The sequence below is a fragment of the Rhinopithecus bieti genome, unplaced genomic scaffold (genome assembly GCF_001698545.2).
Source record: "Rhinopithecus bieti isolate Rb0 unplaced genomic scaffold, ASM169854v2 scaffold_41913, whole genome shotgun sequence".
Classification (NCBI taxonomy): Eukaryota; Metazoa; Chordata; class Mammalia; order Primates; family Cercopithecidae; genus Rhinopithecus; species Rhinopithecus bieti.
The window spans coordinates 4,571,784-4,587,550 of NW_016818964.1; the positions used below are offsets into that span (position 1 = coordinate 4,571,784).

General features: G+C 43.8%; 1 long non-coding RNA gene across 1 annotated transcript in view; it reads left to right on the plus strand.

The window, feature by feature from the left end:
* The window catches only part of LOC108519075 (uncharacterized), a 48,737-nt gene extending 35,073 nt beyond the window's left edge, over window positions 1-13,664 (plus strand). Inside the window, exon 2 of the long non-coding RNA XR_001882510.1 lies at window positions 10,852-13,664. This is a non-coding gene — a long non-coding RNA (uncharacterized LOC108519075). The remainder of the gene's footprint in view (window positions 1-10,851) is intronic.
* The last annotated feature ends 2,103 nt before the right edge of the window (window positions 13,665-15,767 follow it).

Genomic DNA, 15,767 nt, shown 5'->3' on the forward strand with positions numbered 1-15,767 from the left:
GTTTGTCATTTTTCACATACAGCAACGACCCCTTTTGGTTTTCAAATTCCAGCCTCTCAAGCAGAGAGATACTGACACCAAGATTTCTCCTTGCACGCTGGCATTGTTCTCGTCACTTGGCTGGTGAGGTTCTTCGAGGATTGTTGGAAAACAGAAGCACTCGTAGTCTTCGTAGTTTTATTTATTTATATATTGATTGCTTTGAATGCGATAAAAGTAAATTAACATAATCAACTATGTTATAGAACATTTCTGATTTTTCCCCCAGCATGTTTTCCTAGACAAGTAAGTTTTAAAATCTTACTTGCACTGTATTGTACTTTGTATTTTACTTTAGTCTCTGTAATCATGTTGAATTTATGTGATCATTAACTTTATTTAATATGGAAAAGCTAGTTTCTTCTTAAATTTACATTATCTAATATTCTCACTAGCTACATTCTGCATTCCACACTGCCTTTTATTGTAATATTGTCTAAATAGATGCAGAAAAATGGAATTTTCTCTATTAAAGTATTTTACATTTGAAATATAAAAGAACTAGATAACATTTTCTGTTCAAATGTGTTTATTTTAACATTGTTTGGTTAAAAGATAGATGAAGTTCCAGTCAACCACTTTTCCCCTGAAATTTCAAGATAATGCTGTACTAACTGTTCTAGATCTAATGTTAGCTTATCCTTCCCTGTGATAACATTGTTTGAACTTACTGAGAAAATACTCTCATCATTAACAAAAATAAACTATTTAAATAATTTTAAAAAATTATTTGCAGTCGTAAGTAGAACTGAATTTTAATATCCTGTGTTTTTCCCCTTATCACATCATGGACATCTTCCTTTTGTTTTTGAGACAGTCTTACTGTCTGGCCCAGGCTGGAGTGCAGTGGTGCGATCTCGGCTCAATCCAAGCTCTGCCTCCCAGGTTCACGCCATTCTCCTGCCTCAGCTTCCCGAGTAGCTGGGACTACAGGCGCCCGCCACCACACACAGCTGATTTTTTAGTATTTTTAGCAGAGACGAGGTTTCACTGTGTTAGCCAGGATGGTCTCGATCTCCTGAACTCGTGATCCACCCACCTTGGCCTCCCAGAGTGCTGGGATTACAGGCATGAGCCACCTTGCCTAGCCAGGCATCTTCCTTTTTTTTACCACATGGTCTCTGTCACCATCCTTTTCTTTCTTTCTTTCTTTCTTTTTTTTTTTATTTTACTTTCAGTTCTGTGATACATGTGCAGAACCTGCAGGTTATTTACATAGGTATACATGTACCATGGTGGTTTGCTGCACCTGTCAACTCATCATCTAGGTTTTAAGCCCCGCATGCATTAGGTATTTGTCTTAATGCTCTCTCTCCCTTTGTCCCCAACTCCCCGACAGGCCCTGGTGTGTGATGTTCCCCTCCCTGTGTCCATATGTTATCATTGTTCAACTCCCACTTATGAGTGAGAACATGCGGTGTTTGGTTTTCTGTTCCTGTGTTAGTTTGCTGAAAATGGTCACCATCATTTTCAACTGCCAGGTAATGCATCAGTGAGTCGTAATCACACGAATTTTTCATTCCCCAGTTCACTATTGATCACTGAGTGGCTTGGCAAGGGACGAACTCCAATTCTTAGAATTGGCTCTGAGAAATTGGTCTAGAGAAGTAATAAAGAGGAAACTTCACCGGCAAATAGAGGCTGCAGAGAGTGCCAGGACCCAGCATCTTGGATATCGCTCAGCCATGGTCTGTCCAGCAGGGTCACTAACCTAGCGACCTCTAAGTCCTAGATGGAATTTTTTTTTTCTCTTGAGACAGAGTCTCAGTCTGCCACCAGGCTGGAGTACAGTGGTGCGATCTTGGCTCACTGCAGTCTCTGCCTCCTGGGTTCAAGTAATTCTCCTGCCTCAGCCTCCTGAGTAACTGGGACTACAGGTGTAGGCCGCCACACCCAGCTAATTTTTGTATTTATAGTAGAGATGAGGTTTCACCCTGTTGGCAAGGATGATCTCGATCACTTGACCTCGTGATCCACCCACCTTCACCTCCCAAAGTGCTGGGATTACAGGCATGAGCCACCATGCCCGGCCGCTAGGTGGACTTTATAACAACCTTGGAGAAATGTCGGCCAGAGGAGAAGGCAAATAGTAACCAATTGACAGCCTTGGAAGACTGCTAATGAGCTAGTTGGTATCAAGCTGGAAACCTAGTCAAAAACTGGAAGGTGAGTCATTTAGACAGCTGTATGGAGAGTGTGCACATCCTGTGTGTGGATGATCTGAAGCTGGGAGGAGAGTGCCTATGTAGGAAGACAATCATCTGGGAACCAAGGTGAACTCAACAGATTGGCACAGTGGGCAGAGGTCAGCCCCTTGGACTGTAATGTAAATACTAAGTCCTTTTCTTGGGTTAAAAATGCTCACCTTCCATGAACAGGAGGGAGCAATTTGGCTTTGCAGCTTCATGAGTCACGGCATGCTGTGGGGGCCCCAAAGTGAAGTGGTTCTTATTAGCATCCATCGATGTGCCACATTCAGGAGGGAGAGGACAATCCTGCCCAGTTTGGGCTCAAAAAACTTTCCCTGGAATAGTGTTTTCCTTATGCGTGCTGTGATTTTTAGGGTGGGCCTTCCCAGGAGAAGGGATCATGATTAGGGGTGGCTATGTGGACAAGTAGGGAACAGAAGGTGCTTAGCTGGACAAAAGGGCTTGTGAAGTCATGAGAATGAGCCTGTCATCATCATTGTCATCATCATCATCATCACCACTTAATCGTAGTGGCTGCCATTCATCAAGCTAGGAGACTTACACCTAATATCTTTAATCCTACAAGCTTATTATCCCCACTTTATAGATGAGGAAACTGAAGCTCAGAGAATGAAGCAGCTTGCCCCAGTCACATAGCTGATAAACCACTGAGACAAGGTTGGATCCCAGCTATATCTGAAACCAGAGTTGTCATTCCTTCAGTATCAGTTTTTCAAAAACCGTGGTGCGACCTTGCAGAGGATAACAAGGACTTGCTTTTGTTTAGTTCCTGGTTATAAAAGTAGTTCCAGTGGGTGCAAGCTAAGCGAGAATATTTTGTTGTAAAGTAAAGGGCTTTCCTGACTGAGCTATCAGCTGGTAGAATATACTTCCTGAGAGGTGGTAAATTCCAGAATGATGGGAAGTCTTCAAGAGGAGGCTTGGTTAGCACTGAGTATTCTTCTAGGGGGAGTTCAAAGAAGCCAACAAAATAAACTTGAATACCCCTTCTGTACAAGTAAAAGCTCATTGGTTGCATGCAACAGATACTGGTAAGAAATGGGTTCCAGCTGCCTTAAGCAAAAACACTGTTTTTTTGCAGGGATATGGGGTAGTTCATGGGATAGAAGGAAATGGTGAACTGAGCTTTAGAAAGGGCAAAAGTCAGCCGGGCTCCAGGCATCCAGGCGGCAGCAGCTAATGGAACCTCATTTCAGCACTGTGGCTAGGATGAGTCAGTGTTTACGGTTAACCCACCTGCTATCACCCTACCTAAGACTAAGCTCCAGAGAGAGAGCATCTTATAGGCTTAGCCAGGATCCAGACCTATCCCCGTGGCAGCTTGATTGACAGCCTCCATTGGAAAGGGTAATTTTCCAGAGGAAAATCAAGACTCTGATCCCAAAAGAAAGACCATGGATGCTGGGCAGGCCCAGTGAGCCATGACCTTGGTGCCTTCTAGCCCTGACCGGCTGGGATTCCACACTGAACCCTGAGTCCCCCTGCAGGGCTCTCCCGAGCTGCCCTGCAGCCTCTAGGCCCAGACCACGCACAGCACTGTGTCACTGTATATTCATGTGGTTTATTTTCCAAGACATGCATCCTAATTAAGCAAATGATTAAAAACTCTCAAGTGTGCTCATTGGAAGCAGCCCGGCAGAGGACTGGCTTGCTGAGAACTGTGCTTGAAAGTGAGTTGCCCATCGCCTTGGCACAGTAGGGGTGCTCATGAGGAGCACTATGTCTTTCCAGAAAAGTGGCTCCCTTCCTGGTTACCATGCAGGGCTTCTTTTGGCATTCAGCACAGCACTTAATATGCCCAGTCTTTAAAACCCTGTGTTTTTTTAAAAAATGGTTTTTGCTAATTAGTTATTTGTTTTAATATCAGTATTGTTTTATTGTTAATTAGTTAACTAATAAGTATTAAATCAGCAATTGACTTATTAAATATGGAATAGATATGAGAAGCATATTTAGAATGGAAGTATAAAGAGCAAGTGCTCATGTATCCACCACCAGCTTGAGAAATATTACCAGTGGCTTAGAGAGTCCCTGAGCATCCTCTCCATCCTGTCCACTTAGTGGGAACCACTACACTAGCTTTGGGGTTTATTATTCTCTTGCTTTTCTTTGTGTTTTTATCACACTTGTATCTCCATATAAAATATTGTTAGATTATCCCTGTTTCTGAACTTCCCACCTAAGTGGGAACATCCTTTCTGTGGTCTTTTGCAACATGCTTTTTCACTCGGTATTGTATTTGCAATTCATCCGTGCGATGGCACATTCCAGCATTTCATTTTTTCCTCAACGCTCTGTGTTATTCCAGCATGAGAACCTACAACAGTAGATCCAGGCCACTGCGGATGGCCATTGATGCTGGATTCAGCATTTCGCTTATGCTGACATTGCTGTCTTTAAATGCTCTTATCCATGTACCCTGCTGCGCATTTGCAGGTGTACTTGGTGTGTATCTCAAGGTGGCATGGCTGGATCACTGGGGTGTGAGTATGTTTGGCTTTATAAGATAATGCCATCCTGTTTTCCAAAGTGACAGTATCCACTGATACTCCTGCAATAGGTATCTGGAGAGTCCCTGCTACTCTACAGACTCTGTCAGTGTTCGGTGGTCTTGTCAGATGTTTTAGTTCTTGCCAATCTTATGGCTGTTTGATGGTAGCTCACTGTGTTTTAACTGGCATTTCTCTGATACTGAGGTTTAGGTTCTTTATGGCTATATACTTTTTTGAGAAATGCCTGGACACGGTTTTGCCCAGTTTTCTACTGAATATTTATCATTTTCTTACTCATTTGAGACTAGAATGATGTGTAGTATATATCCCAGTTTGTGGCTTAACTTTCTGCTTTTGATGATACTTTATTTTTTGATAAACAGATATTGAATTTAAGGTTGTCGAATTTCCTTATAGTTTGAGCTTTTATGTCTTGTTAAGATACCATTCTCTACCCCCAGGTCATACAGATATTCCTTTATATTGCCTTGTAAAAATTTTGAAGTGTTCTCTTTCTATTCTTATCTATAATCCATCTGGAATGGATGAGCTACTAGTTTGATTTCATTTATCCTTTCATACAGATACTCAGTTATTCCAACATTGCTCATCAAATACCCATTTCCCCCTGTGGATCAGCAGTGTCCATGTATGTGTGACTTGGTTTTTGTTTCTTTGGCCTATTTGTCTAAGGCTTGTATAAGCCTTAGACCTAAGACATATTGATGTTTTATGAGGCAGATTTCCCTACCTTGTTCTTTAGTAAACATATTGGCTGTTATTATCCATTTGCTCTTTGATAGACATTTTAGAACCTACTTATCAAATAACACCAAAAACCCGGTAGACATTTTGACTGGAACTACAACAAACCTATAGAACACTTTAGGAAAACTGATGTTTTAGGATATTGAATCTTGCATATTGAAGCTGGCATTCCATGAAGATGGTATATCTTCCTTTTCATGTTGGTCTGCTTTTATGTCTTTCAGTAAAGTTTACAATATTCTTTATAAAAATTTCACACCTCTTTATTAGATTTATTTCTGGGCACTTTATATTTCAGATTGTATTGCAAATACTGTTTTTAAAAAATGAACATCTTGATTGAGATATAATTCACAAACCACAAAATTCATCTATTGGAAGTGTACAGTTTCATGACTTTAGTATATTGAGTGTATTTAGAGTTGTGCAACCGTCACTAAAAATCTAAGTTTAGAATATTGTTATTACTCCAAAAAGAGATGCCTTTACTATTATCAGCCAATCCCCACTTCCCCTCCACCCAGCCCCTGGCAGGAAGAAATGAGTAAATGACTGAGTCAATAAATGAATGTATATACCTTTTAGCAGACGTTATGTCAGACATTGACTGGCCCCAGCCTTTGCTTGTTTTTTTTAAATTTTTTTACTTTTATTTTTTAAGTTTTAATTTTTGTGGCTACAAAGTGGGTGTATATATTTATGGGGTACTTGAGATGTTTTGATACAGGCACACAGTGTGAAATAACACATCATGAAGAATGGGGTATCCATTCCCTCAAACATCCATCCATTGAGTTACAAACATTCTCATTACACTGTCTAATTCATTTTAAAATGTGCAGTTATTTTTATACTTGTTGCTTATTGTTTCTGTTTTCCTTTCCCATCTCTATCATTGCTCTGGTTTCTAGGCTAATCTCCTGGATTCTGTGAGTCTCCTCCATCACTCTTCATCCTTCAGACCCTGGCCAGACAACTTTTTCCAAAGAAAACAATATTCTAACCACTGCATTTAAGGAAGCCCTCAGTAACTCCCCGGGGAATCAAGCCACACTCCCAACATGGTGTCTACAAGGGAATTCAAGTTTCCAAGTTGACGACTTAAGCAACTTGGAAACAGATGCTTGAGATGCAACTCTTCTGTGAGTTGGAGAAGGTCTCTTCTAGGTCTTTGTTTGCTTCAGAGTCCTCAGAAAGTAAACACAGCTGACCTGATTATTCCCCTCCACTTCCTCCTGAGTCAGAGTTATCTCGCGTTAACTCAGGAAAGAGGCTAAATTAAGCCTTGAAACAAAGCAGCCTCCATGACAGGCACTTTGTTTTGCTTGACTGACTGTGATGATGGGTCTTTGGTTATAAAGGCAACATTAATTACATCTTCTTAAACCAACCCTGGCCATCTATTCCCTGGCCTGCAGAGACTGGGAGATGCCAGGTTGCCCCAGAGCACCCACTCATTCATTCAGTCACTCATTCATTCACTCATTCAATTTTCTTAAGTTCCTGCTCCATGCCCGGCACTACGCTTGGAGGTGGGGATTCAAAAGTCCTTCCTCCAAGGGCTTGCAGTCTTTCTAAGAAGATGAATGATAAACCAGAGACTCCATTAAAGAAATGACTAGTGCTTGGATAGACATCTGTCCAGGGCAGTAAAGGGAGTGGATTTCTAAGGTTCTTACAACCAACTTCTCATGACTTGGTGCAAAGTTTGAGCCATGGAGTCGCTAAAATAAAAATAGGGGATCCACTAACACCTACAAAGTAGCAAACAGACACAACCACTTTGAAAAGCTGTTTAGCAGTATCCACTACCGTCAAACATATGCATACCCTGTACCTGGCAGCTCTTTTTCTGGGTATGAGGAAATGCACATGTGAATTTTACATTAAAAGAGAAAACTGTAAATAAATACTGAACTGTAGTTAAAACATGCAGCATGCTTCTGTGTTTAAGGGCAAGTGAAATAATATCTACAATTTAGGCTAAGCATGGTGGCTCACACTTATGATCCCAGCACTTAGGGAAGCTGAGGCAGGAGGAGGATTGCTTGAGCCCAGGAGTTCAAGACCAGCCTAGCAACATAGTGGGACCCAGTCTCTACAAAAAGGAATTTTATTAGGTGGGCATAGTGGTGCACACTTGTGGTACCAACTGCTCGTGAGGCTGAGGCAGGAGGATCATTTGAGCCCAGGCAGTCAAGGCTGCAGTGAGCCGTGATCACACCACTGTACTCCAGCCTAGGCAAAAGAACAAGAGCCTGTCTTAAAATAATAATGATAATAATAATAGTAATAATGATATATGTAGTTTAAAGTGCACCCAAAAAAGAAGATAGATGAATAAGGAATGGGCAGATATGTGACAAAGCAAGTATGGGAACATGTTAGTGATGGATTTGAGATGGTGAGTTTATGGGTGCTCAGTATAAAATTCCTTCGAATTTGCTGTATGTTAAAAAACTTCATATGAAATATTGGGAAAGATGTATGTATATGCTTGCCCAAAGATACGTACAAGAATGTTCATAGCAGCATTATTCATAATAGCCCCAAACTTGAAGCAACGAAAATGCCCATCAGCCACAGAATAGAGACATAAATTTTGGGTGTAGTGATCCAGTGGAATACTGTTCACATATGAGAGTGAATAAGCCACAGCTATACACAAAGATGTGAGCAGATCTCACAGGCACAGTGTAGAAAGTAAGAAATCAGACTCAAAAGAGGACATACTGTATGATTCCATTTACGTAGAATTTAAAACCAGGCAAAACTCATCAATGGTGTTAGAAGCCACAATAATGGTTTTCAGGAGGTAGGGATAGTGACTGGACGGGGTACTGTGGGAGGCCCCTGGGTGCTGGAAGGCTCTGTTTCTTTATCTCAGTGCTAAACAGATATGAAAATGTATCAAGCTGTACACACTTTGTGGACTTTTCTGTGTGTTTACTATACATCATTAAAAGCATACGAGGGGAGAAAAAGCAGGAAAACCAAACGAATCCAACTAGAAGCTTTCCCTAACTGAGCTATGGGAGTAGGAACCCACTGTAGGTCTGTCTAGTAAACCAAAGTTGTGAGGAATATGAAACTTGCCTTTAGGGCATTCCTTTGTTCACTTATGCACATTTTCGTGTTGCATCGGTTCCTCCATTCTTCACTGATGTGCTTGCCTCTCCTTCGTACAGATGTTCATTCACATATACTGTCCTCCGGATCCAGAGCTGCTCTGTAAGGTGCGAGTGACCCAGCCCTTTCGGGGCCGACGTGCACGGAGGGAGAGGCGTGCAGGCATTTCATTTCCCATTTCGTTTCACATTCCCACATTCCTGGATTCCCATTTGTGATCCTTCCTGGATGTGTGTCCTAAGGTAGCTTTCGAATAAGAGAAACAGAACCAGTAAGATATATATATAGGTGTGTATAAAGAGATTTGTTATACAGAATTGACTCGTGTGATTTTGGAGACCAGCAAGGCCTGAGATCTGCAGGGTGAGTCAGCAAGCAGGAGACCCAGGATGGCCGGTGGTGTGGTTCCATCTGAAGACCTGCAGGCTCCAGGCCCAGGAAGAGCTGCCTGAAAGTCGACCGTCCAGTCCAAAGGCAGGAAAGAGCCATTGTCCCAGCTTGAAAGCAGGCAGGCAGGAGGAATTTGGGGGAACGTCAGCCTTTGTGTTTCATTCGGGCCTTCAGCTGATTGGTCCGTCACCACGCACATGGAGGAGGACAGTCTGATTTCTTCAGTCTCCCAGCTCAAATGCTAATCTCATCCTGACACACACACACCCAGAATAACGCCTGACCAACTACCTGGGCATGCATGACTCAGTCAAGCCAACACATAAATTTAACCATCATCAAACCCTGAAGTATGAAAAGCCTTCTGGCTCTAAAGCTGCAGCCCTCCAGTGGAGGAAATGTAGCTATGGGGCTGGTCTGGTGCACATCACATCACAAGTGGACGGGCTGCCACCACCACACACACTAGTCCTATTTTACTTATGGTTTGGACCAGCAATTGGTGGAAAAGAAGGCTTTGACTGCCCAGTCTGCCTCCTGGATGGCCACGTTTTTTGTCTTCGAAAATAAAAAGTTATTTTGATTATGGCAATATGTATCATGCATACAAAAAGAGTAGCTGGAAGATATGCCGGCAGTTTAAAGGAACAGTTTAAAGCTTAACAGATGGCAGATGACTAGTATCTGAAGGCCACTGGTGCCCCTCCTTCATGGCAGCCTGCTCCGCTCTTGCCTGGAGAAAGCCACTCTCCTGAGTTTTACGCTAGTCATTTTGATGCTAATCATTCCGTTACTTTTTATGAAAATCAAAGAGCTCATCTCTAAAACAATAGATGACTTGGTTTTGCCTGTTTTGAGCCTTTATGAATCAAATGCTGCTGCACAAATTTGTCTGCCATGTGCTTTTTCCCTCCGTTAAGTGTCTGGGCTTTGTTCTTCCTGTTGCATGTAGCTGTAATTCATTCATTTCACCATCGTATAATATTCCATTGTAGAGACTGACCACCACATGTTCATCTGCTCTCCTCTCGGTGCATATCTGGGTAACTTCCAGTTCTCTGCTATGGCAGATGAAGCCCATGGGAACAGTCCTATCTATGTCTCCAGGTGCACAGAAGCAAGGCCTTCTCTAGGGTATACACCTGGCAGAGCAGGTGTCCAGTGGTAGAATATGTCTGTTCACTTTTCTGACTAATGCCAGGAAATTTTCTGGAATGATTGTAGCAATATCTATTTCTACCAAGGATTATGATAATTTCTCATGGTACTACTCATTCACACTGCGTAGACCCCTTACCATCCTGCCTGGTCTCCATGAATCGCCTTCCCTGGCTTCCAACCATCTCTACCCATACCGCAGTCAGAGCTTTAGCATGGTAGGACCGTGATTCCCCCTACACACTTCGTGGATACTCAGGACAGCACGTTTCTTGGGTGTAACCTGATATGTGAGAGTGTGTGAAATTCCCACCACCAGGACGAAGGGCGCAGACCTTAGTTTCACTGCAGTGCAGCTGACCCAGTTTCTCCTTCAAGGGAAAGTGGGAAAACCAGCTCAACAAAGTGGGTGGTGCCCGGGTAGACTTCTAGGCTCCTCTCTCTGTACCAGTGTCAGGACGCTCATCTTCTAAACCGATTAGCTGTGTTCTGCCGTTTTCCCATGGCCAAGAGCAAGGTGTCCCAAGATAGGATCCTTGTGTGATTTGTCATCCCCGCAGCACGGTCTGACCTGCAAGCAGATCACCACCCACTGCAGATCTGCCTGGCTATGGAGGGCGTGCTTATAAGTGATCATCTTTTGTGCTGCCTCTTTCCAATTACAGGTTAGCCTGGCGAGGAAGATAAAGACATTTGCAACCAAGATGGTAATCACAAGTGGAAATGATGAAGACAGAGGAGGTCAAGAAAAAGAAAGTAAGGAGGAGAGTGTCTTGGCAATGCTGGGGATTATCGGGACCATTCTGAACCTGATTGTGATCATATTTGTCTACATATACACCACCCTGTGAATGGCCCAGAGCGTCCTCAGAGGCCTCGGGATGGCCAGAGACGGAAGTCCTGCGTGTCAGCGTATCACTGACCAGACCCTGCGAGAACCAGCAGGCTTGACCCACCCACACCACCCAGTCAAATGCACCTTCAGACTTTACAGAAGGTCACACAAATAGACCGATCCTGCTGCAGGGAGCAGACACTAAAGCACAATGATTTCAACAAAACTCATTCACAGCACTAGGAACTCAACGTCTTTGGCAGGGGGCCCAGAAGAATGCTTGGACAACCAGCCTCTGACACCATCGGTGAGCGGATGGGTGCAGAAATTCATTATTCCAGATCGCTGACGGATATCACATTTTTGAAAAGATGAATAGGGCGGACACGGCTCAGAGGTGTGTCTCCCAGGACAAGTGTTTCATCTTCACTTGACGAGCTATTTAGTGGAAAAACCACAGGGGCAGCCCTTTGACAGGCATCCCATTCATCAAAAGTGTCTAACTATTTGATACCAGGGAGATAACTTATTTTTCTTTTTTCATTGGCTTGATGTGTGTATCTGTTCATATCAAGGTTTATAAATATATATTTTTAATAAATATGCTGTATTTTTTAGCATGAACCAAATACTTGGAAAGGCACTCCCAGATCCATAGAGCTTTCCTTGGTTTTATGTGCTTTGTCCCTTCCTCCCCCAACTGCAGGTGTTCTCTTGTGGAGCCATTCTAGTCCTCTTGTCTCATCTCGAATCTTTTACTTTTGCGCTCTTGTTCTCTCTCTCTCTCTCCTTTTCTCTCTCTCTGCCTCTTTGGTCTGAAGGACATTTTCCCATACTACCAGCCATGGTTTTGGTTGGTGCATGTTTCAAGATTGTCTATTGAGTGGCTTTTTGTTGTTCTCTCGGAGATGTCAAACGATTGTGGGCATGCAGACCTTAGATGCACCCTATCTTTACTGAGAATTATGCATGAATAAGGGCTGAGTGATAGATCAGCTTAAAATTAAAAGGACTACTGTTGAGGAAGAAGAGCGTGGCTGTATTTGCAGATGAACTTTTGAACAGAATATTCAGCTTCTTATTGGCAGTGTTATTGTTTCATTCTTGTGACCATTCGTGTATCAGATTTTGATTTTAGTGGTCATATACCGTGACAGTTGGGAAGAACAAGGCGGAAAGCTCAGAACTAGGTGCATTACTCCTTCCTTGGCAAGATACCTGGGATCCTCTTCAAAAGTGGGTGGGGTATAAATGACACAAGAACTCCCCCATGAGAGCTCATGGTGGTTCAGGCTGTGAGGACAGCCTTGTGACAAGTGACTTTTCAGGGGCATAACGAGGGGATTTAATGATTGCCCTAAAGGACTGCTGCATTTTTAAAGCCCCTGGTTTACACCCACATGAAGCAACTTCCTCTCTGGCAGGGATGGTTGCATAAAAACAAATTGGCTCCCTTCTCCTGGCTCCCTGAAATGGGTCCTTGCCTGGCTACAGTGACATGGCCTAAAAGAGAGGGTTAGTATTCCTTCTGCCATTGCCAGCTGTATTAATCGGTTTTCACACTGCTGATAAAGACATCCCCAAGACTGGGCAATTTACAAAAGAAAGAGGTTTATTGGACTTACAGTTCCACATGGCTGAGGAGGCCTCACAATCACGGTGGAAGGTGAAAGGCACGTCTCACATGGTGGCAGACAAGAAAAGTGAACATGTGCAAGGAGACTCCCATTTTTAAAACAGATCTCGTGAGACTTACTCACTATCATGCAAACAGCATGGGAAACCTGCCCCCATGATTCAGTTACCTCCCACTGGGTCCCTCCCACAACATGTGGGAATTCAAGATGAGATTTGGGTGGTGTGACAGCCAAACTGTATCACCAGCCTTGCCCCTAGGCAAAAGCAGCAGCAGTCTGCCTGGCTGGATTCAAATGATTCTGAGGCTTCTATAGTCTATGCCTCCAGATCTCTCCCTCACCCATGCTGTGGTGTCTGAAATTCCGTCGTTAGAGAGTCATTTCTTGGGCTCTGTTAAAGGGACCAGGCTCATTTATAAAGCAAATGCTCCTGAGCAGCTGGCTCTGGCATTGATTTATCAGATATCTTCTCTTCCCTGCCAGAAGGAAGGAAGCTAAGGTGCAGGTAGGGTGTACCGTGTGCCCAGACACTGTGCCAAAAGCTTTGGATACTTGGAGTCATTTAATTCTCGTAGTAACCCTGTGAGAGAGGGAGGTTTTCCTCCCCCACGTTGTAGAAGAAGGGAAAATGGTTCAGAGAGATCAAGAAATGTCCCTGAGATCACATTGCTCCTGGTGGAGTCAGGATCCAAACCCAATGTGTCTGATTCCTTAGCCCTTGGGGGTCTGGAGGCTGCTGAACAAGAGAGGAGGTGGAGAGGAGAGAAAGCCGCAGGAATACCACTGTACACCCTTCTCCCTCCCCTGTAAAAACAACCCTGGGAACTCCTTGGACACTAGCAGAATATTATACACTAAGGACAAGGGATGAGAGGAGGCTGGTTAGAAATAAAGCAATGTCAGGGGAAAGGAGCTACTCAGTAGGCTCTATGTGATTCTAGAAAGACTGTATGAAAATTCTGAACATTGAACAGAATAAATAATAAAGGTGCAATGGAAAAAAATACTCGATGTCTTTTCTTTCAACATTGTGGGATATGAAACATTTCAATGTCAGTCCTTTGCCTATACATAGTGTTTATTTATTTATTTTTTTTAAAAAAACTGAACGTGATGCTGTTAAACAGAGACTGTTTTGTGTGGATTGTAGAAGCCTCCGTGATTTTTCAAGTATACGAATTTGAAATGTATTGAGGGGGAAAGTGCCTTTCCAATCCTCTGCTCCCAGGGTGGTTCTTCCAGGTTGTCCTAATCCACACCTGGAAATAAAGCTGCCTGTTCAATGTTGAACAGAGCAGTGACACTCTTTCCCACAGCTCCAGCATGCCCTGTCTTATTTCCTTTCTAATTTAGTAGAGACCATGAACACACACTGGGCAAACTCATAGCTTCCTCCAGATCTGAAGCCACCGCGGAGGGACATGGAAGGGAGAGGCAGGCAGTGCCCCTCCATCCTCAACATCTGAGGTTGAGCCCCAAGCCCAGCCTTGGCCAGCAATAGCAATACCCAAAACAATGCCAGGGCCATATACTCTACCAAGCACTTTCTACTTACCTGTGGGACACAGAACAATCCCATGAGATGTATGTGTGTTTATCCCCACTTTGCAAGACAAGGAAAAAAAGACAATTGACTTTTCTGAAATTGCACAGCCAGAAACCAGCAGAATCAGGTCTTTGCCTCACGTCCACCCACCGTCAGCACCTTGCCTGGCCCAGGTGGTGTGATGAACCATCTGGCTAGCCCAGTCACAATATACAGATTCTCATCAACTCTGGCATTCTTGATCACAATCCAGTTGGCCCTGTATTGACCACAATACACAGTACAACTGATCACAATACAACTGGCCTTTCACCTCTCTTCTGGGAAGGCAACTTTGAAAGGCTGGGTGCCAGTAGCGGAGGGCCAGCCGGGCTGCTGGCAGTGTAGCCTGGTGGTTTGGGGCCGCAGAACACTTGCCCTATGGCCAGAAACCTCCTGGTCCTGAGTCCCATCTCTTCGTCTTTCAATCTAAGTGATGGCGGGCAGTTCACAGGAACTCTTGAGTTTCAGCTTTCCTCATCTGTAAGAGGGGATAACCACGGTCCTGCCTGGAGCTGCTTTGTGAGGATTAAAGGAGCCTGACCAGCTGAAGCTGCCAGCACCACCAGGCCTGGCCCATAGCTCATGCTCAGGTCATGCTAAGCTCCTGCTGCTACATGAAGGTAGTCAGGGAGCCGTTGGACATACATTTTGGGGGCCCCTCCTGGCCTCGCTCTCTCCAGTCTGCATGGTGCCCTTGCCTGCAGGGAGGGCCAGAGAGGGGCCTTATGCCATGGACAGAAAGGGAAGTTCACATGGCAACTCGGTCCTGCTCTTCCTGTCTTTTCATAAATCACACACCCATAGTCACGGTCAAAAAATTATTATAATTCTAAAAACTCTCTAAAAGCATTTTTTAAAATTAAGGTAACTGCCAAATCTCACCACCCAGAAGCAACCACTATTAATATTTAGTGTGTAATTTATAGAGCAGGTGGCCTGCATATCTGTTTGGTGAGTCCATTTTTTCTTGAATTTTGAAATCTCTTTGTCTTCAGGCAGGGCACACTCTTCAGCCACTGCACCCATGGCCCCTGCAGTCTTACAGTGGACAGCTCTCTACATTTCTGTAACTTGGGTCACAAGATGCTCTGGATGACATCCTTGAATGGCCGTCCAGACATTGACCTATAAATAATAGATTGGATATTGTAATTTACAAAAAATGGCCTCATGCTATGAGCATTGCCCCCAAATAATTTTGTCATTGGCAATGATGAATATGCTTCCATATCAGTGGATCTATATGGGCAAGCCCTCGTGGTGTTTGTTCAGTGTTCTGTGGTTTAGACATACCATCACAAATTCCCCTCTTCTCTTACTGCTGACCCTTGTCCGTGTTTTGCTACAAACCATGCAGCCTTGCGCTTTAAAGCATCCCAAGCATTGCCAATATCTCCTCCATGATCCCCTTAGAGTGGTCTCAGGTGGTGTCCTTTACAGCAAGCTTCAAGGACATAACCCTCTCTCCCTCCCTCTCTGTCCCTCTCCCTCCCTCCCTCCCTCCCTTTCCCTCCCTCCCTC